We start from the raw sequence: 23,196 nt of genomic DNA, 5'->3' as shown, positions 1-23,196 counted from the left end.
AAACATGCAGTCAGAGAAGATCTCTTTGAGGAAATGGCTTTTGAGCAGGGACCTAAATGATCAGAAGAGGCCATATTCTCAACAGAAAGAACAAGAAGAAAAAAGCTCAGCCATAAAAAGTTGACTTAAGAAAGCAGCTTTATTTTCAGCACAGCAATATAGGGGTGTGGTAAGTTGAGTAATGACTCCCAAAGATATGCAAGTCCTCATCCCTCCAGACGAATGCTACCTTATATGATGAAAAGGACTTTGAAGATGTGATGAAGATTCTTGAGGTGGGATGATTATCCTGGATTACCACTAATTACATGTGTTTTTATAAAACGGAGGCAAAAGGAGAACTGGCTATAGAGGAGTGGTAGGAGATGGGAAGCAAGAGGCTGGAGTGATGGAAAGAATAGGTCAGGAAGCAGGAAGCAAGAAAAGCCAAGCAAACAGATTCTCCCCTAGAGTTTCCAAAAGGAACAAGCCCACTGCCATTTTGACTGTAGACCAGTGAAACTGATTCAGAATTTCTGTGGGTAACTTTGTGTTGCTTTAAGCTACTAAGCTTGTAGTCATTTGTACAACAGTAATAGAAAAGGATACTCTTAAGCATCAGATGATGAATGGACCTGGGTAGTGGTGGTGTTTGTAATCGAGAAAAGGCTCAAGTATGGGCTATATTTTGAAGGTGGCATTGATAGTACTTGCCAATGGTTAGGATAAGTGGAGTGAAGTCATCCAAAACCCAGGAGCAACTGGGTGATTGTACACTATTTATAAGAGATGGCTAAGCCTACACATAGATAGTGGAAAATGGTAGAAAAAGAAATGAGAGTTCTATGTTGTTCACATTCTAGTTGAAGCAGTGGAGTTGTTTTAAATGTTAACTAATGGGTAACAAAGAGATTCAGCTAAAAAGAATGATGAGGGACAATGAAGATGATAGTCCCCTCTGCTCTCATCTCCAACAGGACAGTTAGAGGACATCATTAAAAGACACACACACACACACACACACACACACACACACACACACACGACTTCCCCAGGGATCACATATGTTATCAATAACTAGTAATTAAACAACAAAACCAACCATCATTTTTAAAATTTTATTACTGAATATGAAAACAGATCTCATCTCTTCTCTCTATCCAGTTTCTTACAGGTAAAATTGCAAACATGTCCACTTACTAATTTAATTCAAGCCAGTGTTGAACAACATCTGAGGAAAATACTAGCAGACAAAATAAAAGAAAAAACATAGAATACTGAGTTTAAAACATGAAAGTACTAATAACTTATTTATAGGGTTGATGTAAGGACAAATGAAAACATAAATGAAAATCAGTAACCTTGTAGTATCTAGAGGTAAATCAAGGCACAGTTTGGGACTTCAAAGCCCTATGTGATAGTCAATTTTATCCTAAACACAAAATAATTCCTAAATTCCTCTGACATAACCATTTGGGGAGAGAAATATAAATACAGCACACCAAAATTAAACTTTTAAAAATATTAATGACATTACTGAAAACAGAACAAAATACTAAGTTTGTCCCCAGTTATTAAATGTACATACTTTTCCTCCAACATGCATTTCTCTTTTAATTATGTTATTTAATTGACTTTTCTAGGTAAAACTAGGGACATCTATAAACTATACCACATATCATTAATCATCTAAGAAAATCATTGTTTTATAAAAGTCTATCAGACAGTACACAGTGTTTTAGAACAGTAGGAAAAAGCTAAAATAATTTAAATGTCCTTAAATCACTCACTTGTTTTAGTAAATACTAACACAGTATATTAAGAAAATGTGACAGGCACTTGGGTAGCTCATACGTTAAGCGTCTGCCTTTGGCTCAGGTCATGATCCCAGGTTTCTGGGATCTAGAAGTACATCTGGCTTCCTGCTCAGCAGGAGTCTGCTTCTCCCTCTCCCTCTCCCTCTACCCCTCCCCCCTGCTCCTATTCTCTCTCACACTTGTGTGCTCTCTCTCTCTCAAATAAAGAAATAAAATCTTAAAAAAAAAAGAAAAGAAAAAGTGACAAAGAGTGCAGGGAATCAAGGAGAAGGTATAGAATAAAAAAAAAGAATTTTTTAAAGAAATTTGAGTAACTTAAACGTCTCCTGAAGATCCACAGTGATTGCTCTTTAAATTTTATGGTAAGCCATACATCAAAATTATGATAATAATTTGAGGAGAACAAACATGTTTATCACTTATGTAGGTTGAGTTAAAAATTATACCTCCTACCACACCCACATTTGATAAGGATGTTTGCCTCTATTAGATGTTATAAACAGCCATAAAAGGGAATTAATAATGGCATTATTAAAAATGAAAGACAAAAAACCAGACTCAAAAGGTTACATAATGTAAGATTCTATTTATGTGACATTCTGGAAAAGGCAAAAATCTAGAGGTTATCAAGAGCTGGGTTTGGGGGAGGGGTCTACAATAAAGGGGCAGGGGGGATTACTGGGGATGACAGAATGTTCCATATCTTGACTGTGTTGGTAGTTATAGAACCGTGTCCATTTGTTAAACACACAGTAACTGTACACTGAAAGGGGAAGTTTTACTGTGCGAAATTATTCCTCAGTTAACCTTACTTTAAAAAGTAAATAAAAAGATATCCCTTTGAAATTGCTTAAAAAACTACAGATTTTGGGGGGGGCCTAGGTGGCTCGGTCAGTTGAGCATCTGGCTCTTGATTTTGGCTCAGATTATGATCTCAGGGTCCTGAGATCAAGCCCCATGATGGGCTCCAAGCTAAGTGAGGAGTCAACTTGTCCCTCTCCTTCCCCCTCTACCCTTTCCCCACTCTATCACCCCAGTTTGCCATTTTGCTCATTTGCATGTGCACACTCTCTCTCTTTCAAATAGATAGATAGATAGATAGATAGATAGATAGATAGATAAAATCTTTTTTAAAAAGCTATAGATTTTGTTCTAGAATTCCAGGTTCTATAATTTATTTCAAAATCACAAGTTTGCAGCCCATTTTTAACTTATCAAATCTTTATTCAAAAATCTAAAGTTTATATAAAAAAATAACTCATTTACATACAACCCTAAGGCTAAAACATATAAAAATTATATAAAAGAAAGAGAAACTGCTTCAACTTTTTATTACTTTGGTTTTGAGTTTGTTGAGAGGAAAACAAAACAGCAACAAATTGGCCAAGCTGAGTTATAAATATTACAAAAATATCATTGAAACCTTAATGTGAATAAAGCCAGAGCAAATCCTTGGAACTAGAGATAAAATATGCAAACGTACTTTGCTTCTCAATGACTAACAGTGTACACTTAGGATATGAGGTTTTAAGTACAGATAGGACTACAGATATGAAGGGACCTGAAGACTGTCTGGTTAAACAAGTGATTTTATGATTGCTCAGATTTCAACTTGATTCTTTGTCAGAGAGCACAAGCAGGGAGAGCACCAGGCAGAGGGAGAGGGAGAAGCACCTCCTGCTGAGCAGAGAGCCTGACGTGGGGCTCCATCGCTGGATCCCGAGATCATGACCCGAGCTGAATCAACTTGATTTTTTAAAAGGCTAATGGCTACTTTATGTGAGGCAATTTGGCTGGTTTGCCAGCAGGTCATATTAATATATATCCATAAATGAACATCTCCAGGTTCTTAAAGTTAGGACATAAATATATTCTAATTTAATATAATATGAACTAAGGACAAAATATTAGTATATGTACATTCATATATATAATATATAATCAAAGGTATTATTTATAATTATATTATGAAAAAAGTTCAAGAGATTAAGTACTGAGTTATAAAACATTGGTATTTAAATTAAGGTCCTATACCCTAGTTGTAGTCAATACAGTAAAAGTATTAGATCACTTCTATGAAATTCAAAATGTATACATTTTTGATACTTTAATTTAACCCTCTCCAATAAATGTGTAAACCAACCCAGAGTATCTTATATAAAGAGTTGATTAGTTTTCACAATTGCATAAACAACTTTTAAATACTTCTTTTCTAGGAAGAAGAGAATGAATTCAAGATGATTAGCACATACATACATTAGAGCTAGATAATATTTTTTATTAAATTTCAACTTTTCAAATTGTATCTTCTTTGGTCCTGTGGCACAAATATTAAAGCAAAATGTTAATAGAAAGCACATTAAATGGAATAGCTGCAGCTATGACAAAAGCAAGGTCCCGTGGGTGGGGATGTGAGTTTATACCATGATTTGTTACAAACAAACTCTATGAGACTGAAGAGGACTGTGAGTTACACTGAGTCAGGCTCTCTGTGGATGGATGCACACTACAGATGAGGGGGTGCTTCCTCAGCAGTGGGATCTCTTTCTGTCATACAGATCTTTGGTGCATACGAGGTTGTTGACCCAAAATATGTAGTATTATTTGTATTGACTGTTGTGTGGCATTTTACATTTTTTAAAAAACACCTTCGACCTCTTTTTGTTTCAAGCCTAAAAGGCTTTTTAAAATTGACAGTGTAAAGTGTGAGGTGTGGCTTCCGGACACCAGTCTTCCTAGAGATTAAGCTGCACTAAGCAGGCGATGTTTTCCTTGCCTTTTATATTCTGAGTTGTTACAAGGGAATTCCAAAATGATAGCAGCCGTGACAAGCATACTAATTCTTGTGCACCACTTGTGTTTGTTAACTGGCAGGAGGAAATGATCTCGGAGACAGAGCGGTAGAACCGATAGGGATACGGAAATAAAACCTAGATGTCACACTGGTGTCACATCAAAGCTGGGGACATTTAAACAAGAGAAAAGCCTAATTTTCAGTTAACCTCTATTTGATTTTCACAAATAGGATTTCATCTGAAGCACCAAATTAAATCTGAGATTGAGAAATGGGCCTGTATATTAAGATGTGTCCAAATTAATTGTTGTCATGATGAGTGGCTGGCTTTCAGCTTCAGATTTGTATGTCACTGTTGGTATACTGGGGTTACAATTTGTGGGGGAAATTTAAGAATAGATTTTACCAAGTTGTGCACATGACTCTCAGCTTCTGGGATAACACTGGTAATAGAGTTAGATGCTTATCAATTGAGTAATATAATGAAAACTTCAGTGGAAAAAACAAAAGCTCAAAAAAGGCCACATAATTCCTTGTATGTTACCTTTTTGTAGGATATAAAATTATGGGAAAATATTTCAAATACATTTGTTTTCTCTTCACACAGTTGCTTAAATATGCTATTGGATTCAGACCAAACCAGAGGAGGCCACTTAATTTTCACAGAGTTAAAGGATAATAGTAACTGATCAACAACCTCAAAAGAAATTCTTTTCAATATAATAACAGTACACAAAGGGTGTAGAGCACAGCTGGCTGAAAAGAATACAGTGTAACCTGGGTGCCTGGGTGGCTCAGTTGGTTAAGCGACTGCCTTCGGCTCAGGTCATGATCCTGGAGTCCCTGGATCGAGTCCCGCATCGGGCTCCCTGCTCGGCAGGGAGTCTGCTTCTCCCTCTGACCCTCCCCCCTCTCATGTGCTTGCTCTCTCATTCTCTCTCTCTCAAATAAATAAATAAAAAAATCTTAAAAAAAAAAAAAAAAAAACAGAATACAGTGTAACCCAAGACACAAATCATTTTCTAAAGATTATAAATAAAAACTGTATTTTCTGATCATATTCAAGAAAACTAGAACTTATAATAAACTTACAACATATAAAATTTATATAGAATTTAGTATAAAGGTGACTAATTATTAAAACAGAATTAGAATATTCTTGGATTCAATAATGTATTTAAAACATCTTGCAGAAATTTAAACACTTTAACTCACTATAATACCGTATGTTTTTCCCCTAAGTTTTACCTCTAATGATAAGTTACAATTACTAATGTTTCATTGATATTTATGCAAAACCAAATCTATAGAAATATTTTTCACATATATTGATATAAGTGTATATTGAGTATGTACCATATATGAATGAGTATATATAGATATGAGTAATGGTTATCCATTTCTCCATCTCTATTTTTCTATATATAGGGTGAACCCATTTGGTTAAATTTAGATTATAATGCCTAAATGTCTTTCCCAAATATTTAATCAAATAAAATTTAAAATGTATTTTTCCCATGATTGTTGTCTTATAAAATAGCTGTTAATATCAACTCAGAGACATGAGCTCCAATCAGATGATTACCCAATGTTTCCCAGGTCTTGGAGCCTTTCCCAAGGTCTTTAAGCCACTGGATAATACATCAGTGCTACACTAATCATGCACAGCACTGAGTTTATATCTAAGGTCATCAGTATCCTTCCTCTGCTCCCTGTGCCTGTTGATGGAACCAATAGGCTCAGAGTCACTCTGGTTCAAGATCTTAAGCCCTGCCTCTTCACACTTGCATCAGTTATCAAGTCTTTTAGCATCTCAAAGTGTCCCTTTCTTTTCATTCTCATTGTCCCTATTTTATTTATTTTTTTTTTAAAAAGATTTTATTTATTTGCCAGAGAGAGAGAGAGAGCACATGCAGAGAGATGAGCAGACAGAGGGAAAAGCAGGCTCCCTGCTGAGCAAGGAGCCCGATGCGGGACTCAATCCCAGGACCCTGGGATCAAATCCTGAGCTGAAGGCAGGATGCTTAATGACTGAGCCACCAAGGCATCCCGTGGTTGCCCCTATTTTAAATCAAACACTTGACCATGTAGTCTCCCAGCCAATCAATCTTTCCCTTCCCAACAATCCTGCACATTAACACCCGGTAAATGGACCCCAAAAGACAGCTGTGATGCTCTCACCTTCCTGCTCTACCATCTTTACTGATTCCTCGCAGTAACATTCAGGGGATGTGCCCATCTTATTTCCTTCTTTCTAACAAAACTAAACTGAAACTCCTTCCTGGAGCCCAGGGCTTGCCTAGGTTATACTAATCCTGTTGTCTTTTCTCCTTCCTTTACTCATATTTCTATAGGTTTAAATTCATTGTCTGAAATGCCATCCCCTCCCTAACATCCTAGCTGATCCTCTCTCCATCCCAAGGCCAGAGGAATCATAATCTCATCTTCCTTATATACTCTGTTCATCTTTGTGGCCAGCATCAGATTGTTTTTTGTTGTCTTGGTGTTTGTTTTTTTACCTACTGTGTACGTGTCCTTCCTATTTAGGGACAATAACCACACTGAGGGTAGGCACTATTTCTTATCTCTGTATTCCTCAAAAAGCCAGGAAGATTATTCATTATTATTTTTAGAGGGGTGGGAGAGGCAGAGGGAGAGACTGAGCCGAAATCAAGAGTCTTACGCTTAACCAAATGAGCCACCCAGGCACCCTGCCAGGAAGATTATTTTAACTAGGGTACATGATTAATGAATTTTTTTTAAGATTTTTTATTTATTTATTCATGAGAGACAGAGAGAGAGAGAGAGAGAGAAGCAGAGGGAGAAGCAGTCTCCCAAGAAGCAGGGAGCCCGATGCGGGACTCAATCCCAGGACCCTGGGATCATGATCTGAGCCGGAGGCAGACGCTTAACCATCTGAGCCAGCCAGGTGCCCTGATTAATGATTTTTAATAGGTGAATGAATAAATGATTATAACACTTCTCCTTATTTCTACATACAGTTTTTAGTTTAAGTTTTAGTTTTTCGCATAGAAAAGAGGTTATAATTGTGTAAGGGAATTGACATCAGATAATGTGTGTAGATTAGGCCTTTATAAAGAAAACTGTTTTCCATAAACTTGAAATTTGAACAAATTCTTGCTTGGTTGTGTAGGAAAATATGGATAGCAGGTGATTAGTAACAGAAATGCCCTGACCATGACTAGTTTCACTTGGTACTGTTTAAATAGCTGATAATTAACTGACAAATACTTAAGTTCAGTGAAACCACTTCCAAAATATCTGTTTCTATTGGAAAAAAAGAACATCTACCCTCTGGTAGAGTGAAAAAAAACTCAGCTTTTACAAATCCATTCCTTTGCATTAATATGGCATTCTTTATATCCACATAGTCTTTATATTTTGGTGTTCCCTCAACATACATTTATCAATTTACTACCTTGAATATACTTTCTATATGCCTAATGATCTAAGTGTTCATGCACTTTTGGATGCATATATATTATAAAACCATACACAAAATTACAATTTACAGATTATTTCTAAATTTTGCAAAAGACCAGAAGAACACTGGAATCATCACAAACTTAGGTGTTTCCTTTATAGGTCATACAAAAAGTCATTATATTGTGCTGCTCATATATGTAGCTATTGTACACCAACTGATTGCTGTTTAAGATGCCAAATTCATAGTACATTGGGGAAGCTAAGAGTTAACCTTCCTGGTGGTCTTTTAGCTGGAACACTCTTTGGAAAGAATAGAACAAAGAGCTAGTTAAAATGCGTAAGGCTTATTTAAATGCCACTAATATTTAAATATACCTGTAAGTGAAGCTTCCTACTATTCCATTTAACACTTTAGCAAAAGGCTAATGAACTGCAGAGTGCTTTGTGCTTTGCTTAATCTGGACGCTATGTTTAATAGAATGACCTCTTTGAAGTTAGAGGGGCAACCCTTTTTACGTTGAGATCAGAAAATATCTGTTTAGCTAGCTAATTTTTAAACTTAAAAACAGTAACTTAAATAACTGGGTGCTGAACAGCAGCTCCACAATTCTTACAGAAGTGTTTTGACATGTGCAGTGTTAACTGGGCTTTGGTTCTGTCTTGAAACTGAAGTCCAAGTGTCAAGCATGGTATGTCCTGAGGACTGGCTACCGAAGTGACATAGTTGTTGAAGACAGTCGCTAGCTAGGCCTGGTTCCAATGGGAAACAATTTCCTCTGGCAGCTTTTGAAGTTTGTTTTTATAGGAAATTGCCTCTTGGAGCAAATAAAGCTAATTCATGGCAGTTCCCATAGCTCCTGCATACCCGTCTGGAGCTCCCCTGTGGACGAAGCCACCTTGTTGACAATCGGGCTCGGCTCTTGGCAAAGCTCCAGGTGTTTGTGTGGAGCCAGTCAGATTAGGTTGAAAGCCTTTAAATCTTCCAAAGTGTCCCCAGGAAGGGAATAGAAAATGGTGATGGTGATGTGGCAAGACCCAGGGAACATAGCAAAGTCGTGACATCTGTATTTGGGTCTGTCATTGTGATTCAAGAACACAGACTCTGCTAGTGGATTCAGCAGAGGTCATGACACAAAAGTGATGAATGATCTGCAGTTCTTTTCTTCCCACCAAATCCGTGTTAGATGCTGGGTTCACTTTTCTTTGAGGGTTTGTTATGGTGCTACAAAACTTGTTTTCCTCCTAACCACCCAGCCATCATGACAAGTATTTTTTGCATTAGAATTCTAGCCTATACACATTTAAATAATGAATTTGAAATCAGTGGACTTTCTTTTGAACAGAAAATATTAGAAGAAAATCATATATTTTAAATTTGAAAGGGATTATCCTCCCCCCAATTCCTTTAATATATACTTATTAACAGATTTTTAAGGACAAAAAAAAGTATTTACTCAAATTATAAAAAGCAAGGAGAAAAAAAGCTTAAATATGACCTTAGACATCTAATTGGAGATAAAAGTTGAAAATCAAAAGTACTATGAATTTGAAATATAAAAGAACTAGCATTTCTTTTTCCAGGTATAAGAAATACTGAGGTTTGAGCATAAAAGTAATGTTGAGTAAGTTGAGAAACATCAGAAACAAAGAAAACAGCAGCTGTGTACAGAATAGAGAGGACTAAAAGTGACAGTACATTTAGTCACATGGGGAAACAGTTGAAAGACACTGTATTTGTTTGAATTTGATATTGTCCACACTAGTGAACCCTGAAGTTCAAAATGAAAGCCATTCCTCTTATAACTTTGGCCCCTATTTATTGGCTCTACATTTCTTAGGAATAAAAAAGAATGAAAAGAATGAGATCTTCTTCCCAATAGCCTACTTGAAGTTGATGACTGGAGTATTAGTAATTTTTATGTTATGCAAATTTTACAAATTGTCCTTCTTTCTTTTATCATATTCCTTTCACACTTAAATATCATTGCCAAATGATTTTTTAAAGATGTCTTATTGTTTGGAAAGGCATCCTGGTACCTATCAAACTTCTTCTTGACCTTCTTAGTTTCATAGTTTCCTTTCTCCACTATGTCTTCACCTGAATCCCACACATAGAGGCAAAGTAGTTAACTCTATTTTCCGTGTACCTTCACCACTTATTTCACTAGATGGTAATTCTTGCCGATATATCTGTCTTACTCAAGAAAAGCCGAACTGTTTGAGACTGGGAACACCATCCTCCCCAACCCCCCACTTTGGCTTCATTGGCATATCTAGAACAATTGCTGGCCCTTTGCAGATGTTGAGGAAATGCTTCTGAATGAATCTATCAGCGGCTTTCCCTGCGTCTGACTTTCCATTTGCTATGACTGATAGGTAAAAGCAAGATTCCATGTCAGATTGTTTTGGCTTGAATTTTGGATCCCTGATGGACTAGGTGTGTAACCTTCAGCATGTCATTAGTCTGGGTTTCAATACTTGACCTACAAAATAATCTACTCATGTAGTTAGCCCGAGGGGTAAATGTGTTAATGTACAAAAACTGCTTACCAACAAGTTCAGCACATACTGAGTATCCAAGTAAGTGCTAACAATCAGCATCCTCACTGATGCATGGAGCCACCTGTATGGAAACTGGCGGGGTTTCCTTGGCATATGTACCCATGGATGGAATTGCTAGGTCACAAAATACACCAAAATTATGAAGGTCAACTTCTGAGGTACTGTTAAGTGACATGTTTTAATTTTTTGTCTGCCTTAATTCCAAAATCTCTCAAAAGCAAGTACTCTTTTGAGTTTCCTTTTATTTTATATTTAACAAATGCTCACCCAGCACTTTCAATATGTCAGGTCCTTTTCAAATACTTTATGTGCATTAACTCACCTAGTTCTCATGAACTAACATACTGTTAGTGGCTTCATTTTATGGAGGAGGAAAGTGAGGGATAGAGAACTTAACGGATCTGAACAAAATGAGGCAAAAATAAGCGGCTCCAAAAATCATGCTCAGAAGAACCACTGCATCCCTCTGCCCCTCACCAAGATGGACTCCCTTTGGACACCCTGCCATTTTTAAGCCTGTTTCTGCCTCCTTTCCTTTGTTTGTTGTCCTGATTCCTGTTCTGCATCCCTTTTCCAAATCAAGTAGTGGGGAAGGAAAGGAGGAGAACAAACTACGTAGTGAACAGAAATCTTTCTTTTACCCAGCCACCCCATCCCTCCCACCCCCCACCACTCCAGCAACCCTCAGGTATGTGCTATGGTGAGCACTGTGAATTGTGTAAGACTGTTGAATCACAGACCCATACCTCTGAAACAAATAATATATTATATGTTAAAGAAAAAAGAAGATAGTAGGAAGGGAAAAATGAAGGGGGGGAGATCGGAGGGGGAGAAGAACCATGAGACTATGGACTCTGAGAAACAAACTGAGGGTTCTAGAGGGGAGAGGGGTGGGGGGATGGGTTAGCCTGGTGATTGATATTAAAGAGTGCACATTCTGCATGGAGCACTGGGTGTTATATGCAAACAATGAATCATGGAACACTACATCAAAAACTAATGATGTAATGTATGGTGATTAACATAACATAATAAAAAAAAAAAGAGAAAAAAAAAAAAAGAAATATTTCTTTTTTCTGTCCCCTGCTTCAAATTTTGCCCTGCTCCAAAGCCTACAAGAAATGTGTCCAAAGTATGGTGTGCCTCAAATTTTTATGCTGAAATGACTTTGTCTATAAATTGCAATCTTCCAAGCCATCTTTGTGTAGCTATGTGGTTTGGTAATATTTTCATCAAATAAGCTTCAAGAAAATAAAGGCAATCCCCAGGCAATAAATAGAGTTACACTACAAGACTGCCAAACACACACCCATGGGAATTAACACCAAGAGCTTCTTCCTCTCCCATTTTAATCAGTGCCAGAAAACGCAATAGCAATAGGAAGATGGTGTGAATGAAATTGAAATCTTGATTTTTCACGGAAATATAAAAGAAAAAATGAAACATCAAAAATTAAAATTAAAGCATAAAAAATTAAAAATGAGATTAATCCACTATGCCAAATTTTCCAGTTCTGTACTCATTACCATTACTTCCAGGTTTCTAAATATATATTCATGCTACAGAACATATATTTCATTCCACATTATCTTTTCTCATCTTTCAGTCTTCTGTGAGTCTCGACAACTCACTAGAGTCTAACCAGAAAGCCATTTACTTTTTCTCCTTCAAAGACCTTCTCTAGGTATACTTCAGCCATCTGAGATAGGAAGACTAGTAAAATCAACTCAGCAGTACCAAGGACTTTAAACTTTATGTTTATAAAAGTATTTTATTTAATTTAATCTTCAAAAATATTCACTTTTTTTAAAAAAAACACACACTTTTGATGTGTTAATGATTTGAAAAAATTTAAACTATGAATTTATCATAAATAAAATAAAGTTTTACATATTCATATATACTTTAAGAATCATGTAAAATTTAGCCAGGCTTTCAACAGAGAAAACTGTTCTGATATTAATAGCTAAAATGTATTTGATATATTTTACAACCTTTTGTTCTACTTCATTAAAATTGAACCAATATTAACACAATCTTTCTTGCTAGCATGAAAAACTATAGTACATAAAAACCCATGTGAATGTTTGCATTTTAATATTACAACTGAAATAAAATGTATGAGTTTATAGCCATGTCTTATTACAAACATAGCTAAATATAAGTGCCATGTTCCTATTCTTTTTTCACTTAAAAGGAAAACATGATATACTAGAATTATTTAGAGCAGCTCATTTCTCTGTTTTGTTTATAATGTATGAGGCTTTTATTCAAAAGGGAGAAGTGATCACTTTAAAAATAATGTCAGCTATTTGAATAATTCAGAACAAAAAAAATAAAGGCACTGCAAATAAATCTTGAACCAGTGCAAGAAAACTAACTCTTCTAATGATAATCCAATCTGCTTTCATAAACTGCAAAATATAATAATGAGATTTTAACCATCTTCCTATCTAACACATTTTGTATAAACATAAGTTATTTCAAAGAAAGAATGGTATTAAAGTTATTTAAAATAATATTATATTAACTTCTCAATATATTTATGTTCAAAAATGACCTCTTACAGAAGATTCTGAAACATATTTAAAATATTATGTAACTGGTTAATATGCAATTATTACTTTTTAATGTATATCTAATCTGACTTCTCTCCAGATTCCTGCTTCTAAATAATTACTGTATACTGTGTCTAGATATTTCAAAAGAATTTCCAAGATATTAGGAGCCTAATTTCTTTACTTGATCTCCCAAATCTGTTTTTCCTCCAGGATTCCCTGGCTTCCACCTTCTACCAATATTAAAACAGTTTCCAGTCAGTCAGGCTACAGATATCTGGGCCATTTGCCACATTTTCCTTGCTTCACATTTCACGGAGTGCCATGCCACTTACACATCTGAAATGCCCTATGTCATGGGCACTCCCCAGGTCCTCTGTTCAATTCTGGTATCTTAGCTGGATATTTTAGTAGCCCTTTAACTCATCTCCCTGCCTCCACTTCTCTATCCTCAAACCCACTGGCTACAATATCATCAATCATTTTTTCAAAAACACATCTCTGATACTATCATTCATTCAGGTTTCTGCCTCAGTTAGCTAATGAGCCCTTGTGGTCTCCACTGGGGCTCAGAGCTTTGACTTGGATTCTAAGACCATTGATTGTACCCTAGCACAACCCTAAACACTTGTAAATTATTTTTTCCTCCCACCCTGGTCCTCACATTCTCAGAGATTGACTGAGGTTCTGCTAAAAATTAAAAAGAATACTTGCAGAATGAAGTTGCTATTCATTTTATTTCCGATTCGCCACTACCCAAACATTTTACTTCCATATTTGTCGTTCTGGATCTAACTTTGTTACTTACTTAAAAAGTCTTAGTGCAATGGACATTGTAATTGGAGATCCCATTTCACCTGCAGAGGGTTTTCTGTCCTAAGAAATGGCCAATTACCCTAGACTGTCCTGCTCAGTCCAGGCCCTGTCACTTACTCACTTACTTACTTACCTACGTATGTACTTACTTACATACTTACTTTCTTTTTCTTTCTTTTTTTCTTTCATTCTTTCTTTCTTGCTTACTTTCTTTTTCTTTCTTTCTTCTTAAGATTTTATTTATGTATTTTTGAGAGACAAAGAGAGAGAGAGCACACATGAGAGCATGAGGTGGGGGGCAGAGGGAGAAGCAGACTCCCCACTGAGCAGGGAGCCTGATATGGGACTCCATTCCAGGACCCTGGGATTATGACCTGAGCTGAAGGCAGACACTTAACCTACTGAGCCACCCAGGTGCCTGCCCTGTCTCTTTCCACACTGGTTAAGCCACTCGGGGCTTAACATATCCTCCAAAAAGCCTATTAAAAAATCTACAAAGAGGGGCGCCTGGGTGGCTCAGTCATTAGGTGTCTGCCTTCGGCTCAGGTCATGATCCCGGGGTCCTGGGATCGAGTCCCACATCGGGCTCCCTGCTCCGTGGGAAGCCTGCTTCTCCCTCTCTCACTTCCCCTGCTTGTGTTCCCTCTCTCACTGTGTCTCTCTCTGTCAAATAAATAAATAAAATCTTAAAAAAAAAAAAAATCTACAAAGCGACATTTGGCAAGATGGTGGAGGAGTAGGAGACCTGGATTTCGTCTGGTCTCAGGAATTCAGCTGGTTGGGGATCAAACCATTCTGAACACCTACAAACTCAACAGGAGATCAAAGAAAAGAATAGCAACAACTCTCTGAACAGAAAAGCAACCACTTTCTGGAAGGTAGGACGTGCGGAGAAGTGAATCCGAGGCGATATTCAGAGGATAGATGGCGGGGGAGGGGGCCTACGTCAGCTGCTACCGGCAAGTGATAGAGCCACGGAGCACAAAATCGGAACTTTTAGAAGTCTGCTCCGCTGAAGGACGTCACTCTGGTGGCTAAGTGGGGGGTGGAACCCTCGCGGGACAGTGTGGTCTCAGGACCCTCAGGGTCACAGAAAGACCGGGGGTGCCTGAGTGTGGCAGAGCTCCCAGGTATCAGAGCGGGGAAGCCGGCTGCAGAGACGGAGCCGAGGCGCGGGCTCTCAGCTCGGGGTTGCTATAAACCGTGATCCGCGGCACAGTCGGGCCACTGCTCCTCCAGCAGGGACCCAACAGGCGGCAGATCCGGGGAGACTCCCCTTCCTCCCCCGGGAGGAGCGGCATGGGAGCACACCGCAGGGATCTGCTGGGTTTGGAGACTCCACATGGGGTCGGGTGCCAGAGATAGAACCGTTCGGTCACAGGCCAGGTGAGCACGGAGTGTGGCTGGAGACTGGAGAGACAGGAGTGACGAACTGCTTTTCTCTGGGGGCTCACTGAGGAGTGGGGCCCTGAGTTCTCGGCTCCTCTGGGGCGGAGATTGGGAGGCCGCCATTTTCACTCTCATCCTCCAAAGCTGTACGGAAAGCTTGCAGGGAACAAAAGCTCCAGAGAGCAAACCCGAGCAGATTACTTAGCCCGGACCGGCAAGGGCGGGGCAGTTCCACCTCTGGCAAAGACATTTGGGAACCACAGCAATAGGCCCCTCCCCCAGAAGATCAGCAAAAACAGCCAGCCAAGACCAAGTTTATTGATCAATGAAAACAGCAGAACTCCAGGCCTAGGGGAATAGAATTCATAGAATGCACATAGAATTCATGGCTTTTTTCCCAATGATTCTTTAGTCTTTCAAAGTTAATGTTTTTTTTAACTCTCTTTTTTTTTTTTTAATTTTTCTTTTTCCCTTTTTCAACCAACATCTTATCAATCCCTTTCTTAAAAAAAAACATTTTTATTTTTCACTTTTAAAGTCATATTCTATCCCTTCATAGTAGTTACCCTTATTTTTGGCATATATATATATAAGTTGATCTATCTTTAAAATTTTGAGATACAGTTTCTTCTAACAGATCAAAATATACCCTAAATCTCTAGTGTATGGCTTTGTTCTAGTCTCTTGCCTGATCACATTCTCTCCCTTTTTTTTTTAAATCCTCTTCTTTCTTTTCCAAACAACTTCTTGTCAATTCCTTTTATAAAATTTTTTATAATTTTCATCTTTACAGTCATATTCCATCCCTTCATCATATCAACCCTTATTTTTGTACATATATAAGTTTTTCTTTCTTTAAAATTTTGGGAAGCACTTTCTTCTAACAGACAAAATACACCCAACATCTAGTGTGTGGCACTGATCTGTGCACCAGCCTGATCATATTTGATCATACTCTGTTTTTTTTTGTTTTGTTTTGTTCCGTTTTTGTTTGTTTTTATCTTTTTCTTTTTCTTTTTTTCTTTTTCTTTTTTCTTTCTTTCCCTTTCTTTTCCCCCGGCTTCAGGTCTTTTCTGATTTGTTTAGAGCATATTTTCTGGGGATGCTGTTACGCTGTTGGCATTTTGTTCTCTCATTCACCTATTCTCCTCTGGACAAAATGACAAGACAGAAAAAATCACCTCAACAAAAAGAACAAGAGGGAGTACTGACTGCCAAGGATGGACTAATATGGACTAATATGGACATTAGTATGATGTCAGATCTAGAGTTCAGAATCATCACTTTAAGGACACTAGCTGGGCTTGAAGAAAGCATGGAAGTTATTAGAGAAACCCTTTCTGGAGAAATAAAAGAACTAAAATCTAACCAAGTCGAAATCAAAAAGGCTATTAATGAGGTGCAATAAAAAATGGGGGCACTAACTGCTAGGATAAATGAGGCAGAAGAGAGAATCAGTGATATAGAAGACAAAATGATGGAAAATAAAGAGGCTGAGAAAAAGAGAGATAAACAACTACTGGACCACAAGGGCAGAATTCGAGAGACAAGTGATACAATAAGACAAAACAACATTAGAATAATTGGGATCTCAGAAAGAGAAGAAAGAGAGAGGGGGCAGAAGGTATATTGGAGCAAATTATAGCAGAGGACTTCCCTAATTTGGGGAAGGAAACAGGCATCAAAATCCAGGAGGCACAGAGAACCCCTCTCAAAATCAATAAAAATAGGTCAACACCCTGACATCTAATAGTAAAACTTACAAGTCTCAGAGACAAAGAGAAAATCCTGAAAGCAGCTCAGGACAAGAGATATGTAACCTATTATGGTAGAAACATTAGATTGGCAACAGACCTATCCACAGAAACCTGGCAGGCCAGAAAGGACTGGCAGGATATCTTCAGAGCACTAGTGAGAAAAATATGCAGTCAAGAATACTATACCCAGCTAAGCTGTCATTGAAAATACAAGGAGAGATAAAAAGCTTCCAGGACAAACAAAAACTAAAGGAATTTGCAAACACGAAACCAACCCTACAAGAAATATTGAACGGGGTCCTCTAAGCAAAGAGAGAGCCTAAAAACAACATAGACCAGAAAGGAACACAGACAATATACAGTAACAGTCACCTTACAGGCAATACAATGGCACTAAATTCCTATCTTTCAATAGTTACCCTGAATGTAAATGGGCTCAATGCCCCAGTCAAAAGACACAGGCTATCAGATTGGATTAAAAAACAAGACCCAGGCGCCTGGGTGGCTCAGTTGGCTAAGCGACTGCCTTCGGCTCAGGTCATGATCCTGGAGTCCTGGGATTGAGTCCCGCATCGGGCTCCCTGCTCAGCAGGGAGTCTGCTTCTCCCTCTGACCCTCCCCCCTCTCATGTGCTCTCTCTCTCTCCTATCATCCTCTCTCAAATAAATAAATAAAATCTTTAAAAAAAAATAAAATAAATAAATAAATAAATAAATAAATAAAAATAAAAAACAAGACCCATCGATATGATGTCTGCAAGAGACTCATTTTAGACCCAAAGACACCTCTAGATTGAAAGTGATGGGGTGGAAAACCATTTACTATGCTAATGGACATCAAAAGAAAGCTGGGGTGGCAATCCTTATGTCAGACAAATTAGATTTCAAACAAAAGACTGTATTAAGAGATGAGGAAGGACACTATATCCTACTTAAAGGGTCTATCTAACAAGAAGATCTAACAATTGTAAATATCTATACCCCTAACATGGGAGTGGCCAATTATATAAGGCAATTAATAACAAAAACAAGGAAACACATTGACAACAAAACAATAATAGTGGGGGACTTTAACACCCCCCTCACTGAAATGGACAGATCATCTAAGCCAAAGATCAACAAGGAAATAAAGACCTTAAATGACATACTGGACCAAATGGACTTCACAGACATATTCAGAACATTCCATCCCAAAGCAACAGAATAAACATTCTTCTCTAGTGCCCATGGAACATTCTCCAGAATAGATCACATACTAGGTCACAAATCAGGTCTCAACCAGTACCAAAAGATTGGGATCATTCCCTGCCTATTTTCAGACCACAATGCTTTGAAACTAGAACTCAATCACAAGAGGAAAGTTGGAAAGAACTCAAATATATGGAGGTTAAAGAGCATCTTACTAAAGAATGAATGGGTCAACCAGGAAATTAAAGAAGAATTTAAAAAAATTCATGGAAACAAATGAAAATGAAAACACAACTGTTCAAAATCTTTGGGATGCAGCAAAGGCAGTCTTAAGAGGAAAGTATATAGCAATACAAGCCTTTCTCAAGAAACAAGAAAGGTCTCAAATACACAACCTAACCCTACACCTAAAGGAGCTAGAGAAAAAACAGCAAATAAAGCCTAAACCCAGCAGGAGAAGAGAAATAATAAAGATCAGAGCAGAAATCAATGAAATAGAAACCAAAAGAACAGTAGAACAGATCAACGAAACTAGGAGGTGGTTCTTTGAAAGAATGAATAAGATTGATAAACCCCTGGCCAAACTTATCAAAAAGAAAAGAGAAATGACCCAAATCAACAAAATCATGAATGAAAGAGGAGAGATCACTACCACCACCAAAGAAATACAAACAATTATAAGAACATATTATGAGCAACTATATGCCAGCAAATTAGATAACCTGGAAGAAAAGGACACATTCCTAGAGATGTATAAACTACCAAAACTGAACCAGGAAGAAATAGAAAACCTGAACAGACATATAACCACCAATGAAATTGAAGCAGTCATCAAAAATCTCTCAAAAAACAAAAGCCCAGGGCCAGATGGCTTCCCAGGGGAATTCTACCAAACATTTCAAGAAGAATTAATACCCATTCTTCTGAAACTGTTCCAAAAAATAGAAATGGAAGGAAAACTTCCAAACTTGTTTTATGAGGCCACCATTACCTTGATCCCCAAACCAGACAAAGACTCCATCAAAAAGGAGAATTACATACCAATACCCTTGATGAACATGGATGCAGACATTCTCACCAAAATACTAGCAAATAGGATCCAACAGTACATTAAAAGGATTATTCACCACGACCAAGTGGGATTTATCCCTGGGCTGCAAGGTTGGTTCAACATCCACAAATCAATCAACGTGATACAATACATTAACAAAAGAAAGAACAAGAATCATATGATCCTCTCAATAGATGCAGAAAAAGCATTTGACAAAGTACAGCAACCTTTCTTGATCAAAACTCTTCAGAGTATAGGGATAGAGGGTACATACCTCAATATCATAAAAGCCATCTATGAAAAACCTACAGTGAATATCATTCTCAATGGGGAAAAACTGAGAGCTTTCCCCCTAAGGTCAGGAACATGGCAGGGATGTCCACTATCACCACTGCTATTCAACATAGTATTAGAAGTCCCAGCCACAGCAATCAGACAACAAAAAGAAATAAAAGGCATCCAAATCGGCAAAGAAGAAGTCAAACTCTCACTCTTTGCAGATGATATGATACTTTATGTGGAAAACCCAAGACTCCACCCCAAAACTGCTAGAACTCATACAGGAATTCAGTAAAGTAGCAGGATATAAAATCAATGTACAGAAATCAGTGGCATTCCTATACACCAACAACAAGACAGAAGAAAGAGAAATTAAGGAGTCGATCCCATTTACAATTGCACCCAAAACCATAAGATACCTAGGAATAAATCTAACCAAAGAGGTAAAGGATCTGTACTCAGAAAACTATAAAATACTCATGAAAGAAATTGAGAAAGACACAAAGAAATGGAAAAATGTTCCATGCTCATTGATTGGAAGAACAAATATTGTGAAGATGTCAATGCTACCTAGAGCAATCTATACATTCAATGCAATCCCCATCAAAATACCATCCATTTTTTTCAAAGAAATAGAACAAATAATCCTAAAATTTGTATGGAACCAGAAAAGACCCCGAATAGCCAGAGGAATGTTGAAAAAGAAAAGCAAAGCTGGTGGCATCACAATTCTGGACTTCCAGCTATATTACAAAGCTGTCATCATCAAGACAGTATGGTACTGGCACAAAAACAGACACATAGATCAATGGAACAGAATAAAGAGCCCAGAAATCGACCCTCAACTCTATGGTCAACTCATCTTTGACAAAGCAGGAAAGAATGTCCAATGGAAAAAAGACAGTCTCTGGGGTGCCTGGGTGGCTCAGTCGTTGGGCGTCTGCCTTCGGCTCAGGTCATGATCCCAGGGTCCTGGGATCGAGCCCCACATCGGGCTCGCTGATTGGCGGGAGGCCTGCTTCTCCCTCTCCCACTCCCCCTTGCTTGTGTTCCTGCTCTCCCTGTCTCTCTGTCAAATAAATAAATAAAAAATATTTTAAAAAAAAGGAAAAAAGACAGTCTCTTCAACAAATGGTGTGGGGAAAATTGGACAGCCACATGCAGAAGAATGAAACTGGACCATTTCCTTACACCACACACAAAAATAGACTCCAAATGGTTGAAAGACCTCTATGTGAGACAAGAGTCCATCAAAATCCTAAAGGAGAACACAGGCAGCAACCTCTTTGACCTCAGCCATAGCAACTACTTTCTAGAAACATCGCCAAAGGCAAGGGAAGCAAGGGCAAAAAGGAACTATTGGGACTTCATCAAGATAAAAAGCTTTTGCACAGCAAAAGAAACAGTCAACAAAACCAAAAGACAACCGACAGAATGGGAGAAGATATTTGCAAATGACATATCAAATAAAGGGCTAGGATCCAAAATCTATAAAGAACTTATCAAACTCAACAGCCAAAGAACAAATGATCCAATCAAGAAATGGGCAGAAGACATGAACAGACATTTTTCCAAAGAAGACATCCAAATGGCCAAAAGACACATGAAAAAGTGCTCAACATCGCTTGGCATCAGGGAAATCCAAATCAAAACCTCAATGAGATACCACCTCACACCAGTCAGAATGGCTAAAATTAACAAATCAGGAAACGACAGATGTTGGCGGGGATGTGGAGAAAGGGGAACCCTCCTACACTGTTGATGGGAATGCAAGCTGGTGCAACCACACTGGAAAACAGTATGGAGGTTCCTCAAAAAGTTGAAAATAGAGCTACCCTATGACCCAGCAATTGCACTACTGGGTATTTACCCCAAAGATACAAATGTAGGGACCCGAAGGGGTACGTGCACCCTGATGTTTATAGCAGCAATGTCCACCATAGCCAAACTGTGGAAAGAGCCAAGATGTCCATCGACAGATGAATGGATATAGAAGATGTGGTGTATATATACAATGGAATATTATGCAGCCATCAAAAGGAATGCGATCTTGCCATTTGCAACGACGTGGATGGAACTGGAGGGTATTATGCTGAGCGAAATAAGTGAATCAGAGAAAAACATGTATCATATGACCTCACTGATATGAGGAATTCTTAATCTCAGGAAACAAACTGAGGGTTGCTGGAGTGGTGGGGGGTGGGAGGGATGGGGTGGCTGGGTGATAGACATTGGAGAGGTTATGTGCTATGGTGAGCTCTGTGAATTGTGCAAGACTGTTGAATCACAGATCTGTACCACTGAAACAAATAATACAATATATGTTAAGAGAAAAAAAAAAAAAGAAGAAGATAGCAGGAGGGGAAGAATGAAGGGGGGGAAATCGGAGGGGGAGACGAACCATGAGAGACGATGGACTCTGAAAAACAAACTGAGGGTTCTAGAGGGGAGGGGGGGTGGGAAGATGTGTTAGCCTGGTGATGGGTATTAAAGAGGGCACATTCTGCATGGAGCACTGGGTGTTTTGCACAATGAATCATAGAACACTACATCAAAAACGAATGTTGTAATGTATGGTGATTAACATAACAATAAAAAATTTAAAAAATAAAATTCAAAAAAAAAATCTACAAAGCATCCAACACTACTTTTTGAAAATATAATATACCCCTATAATATGGAATCAATTACTCAAAGATCCTTTATGTTTTATTGGAAAGATAATATTTCTCTTTTTTAAATTATCTATTAGACAGAGATAGTGTGAGAGAGCATAAGCACAGAGAGTGGCAGAGGGAGAGGATGAAGCAGGATCCCCACTGAGCAGGGAACCTGACACCAGTGCTCAATCCCAGCACTCTGGGATCATGACCTGAGCCGAAGGCAGACACTTAACCGACTGAGCCACCCAGGTGCCCAGAAAGATAGTATTTCTTTTAAGCAAAGGGTTCCTGAATTACTCTTGAATTACAGATGTAATTATAATTGGAATTAATTGATTTTGCATTTGCAAGTAGTTTTTTTTTGTTTTTATTTAAGAAATATAGTTAACTAATTCAAATATCACTCGATTTATTCGTGAGCAAGACATGTTCAGGGAAGCTTAATTATTTTACTTAACAGCGGTGACCAAACTTGACAAAAGTGTTTAGAAAGCCCTATTATATTTGTCAAGTCATCTACATTATTCTGTGAAGCCCTTATTATAGATATAGAATCATGTAATAAGGCTAAAGAAGAATCATCATATAGCCAATGAATATTATGATTTTATATTGACTTCTTAGCAACAAAGCACTTTCAAGGAGGAGAAAAATCACAAAGTGTTGAGAGAATGGAATTGTGATATAGGAGTGGATCTGATCTCACTCTAGCAGGGCAGTTTTTCCATATGCCACTTTGAGAGTTTCTGTTGTACATCTGTTGCGTGACAAACATAAAATGGTTGGGTTCACTATCAGTTACAGGCTGGAACAAGTAAGATTTCAATTACAATAGGAGAGCAAAACAGCTGGGAAATCCCCAAGGGGAGGTGCAAGAACCAAGGGGGTGAAGCAGGC

At 37.9% G+C, this 23,196-nt stretch overlaps 1 protein-coding gene across 9 annotated transcripts in view; it reads right to left on the bottom strand.

Annotated features, from left to right (window-relative positions):
- PCDH9 (protocadherin 9) overlaps positions 1-23,196 on the bottom strand; it is a 925,839-nt gene that overhangs the window by 514,849 nt on the left and 387,794 nt on the right. The window lies entirely within an intron of this gene.

Source organism: Halichoerus grypus, chromosome 4 (genome assembly GCF_964656455.1).
Source record: "Halichoerus grypus chromosome 4, mHalGry1.hap1.1, whole genome shotgun sequence".
Classification (NCBI taxonomy): domain Eukaryota; kingdom Metazoa; phylum Chordata; class Mammalia; order Carnivora; family Phocidae; genus Halichoerus; species Halichoerus grypus.
This window is presented reverse-complemented; position numbering and strand designations above follow the sequence as displayed.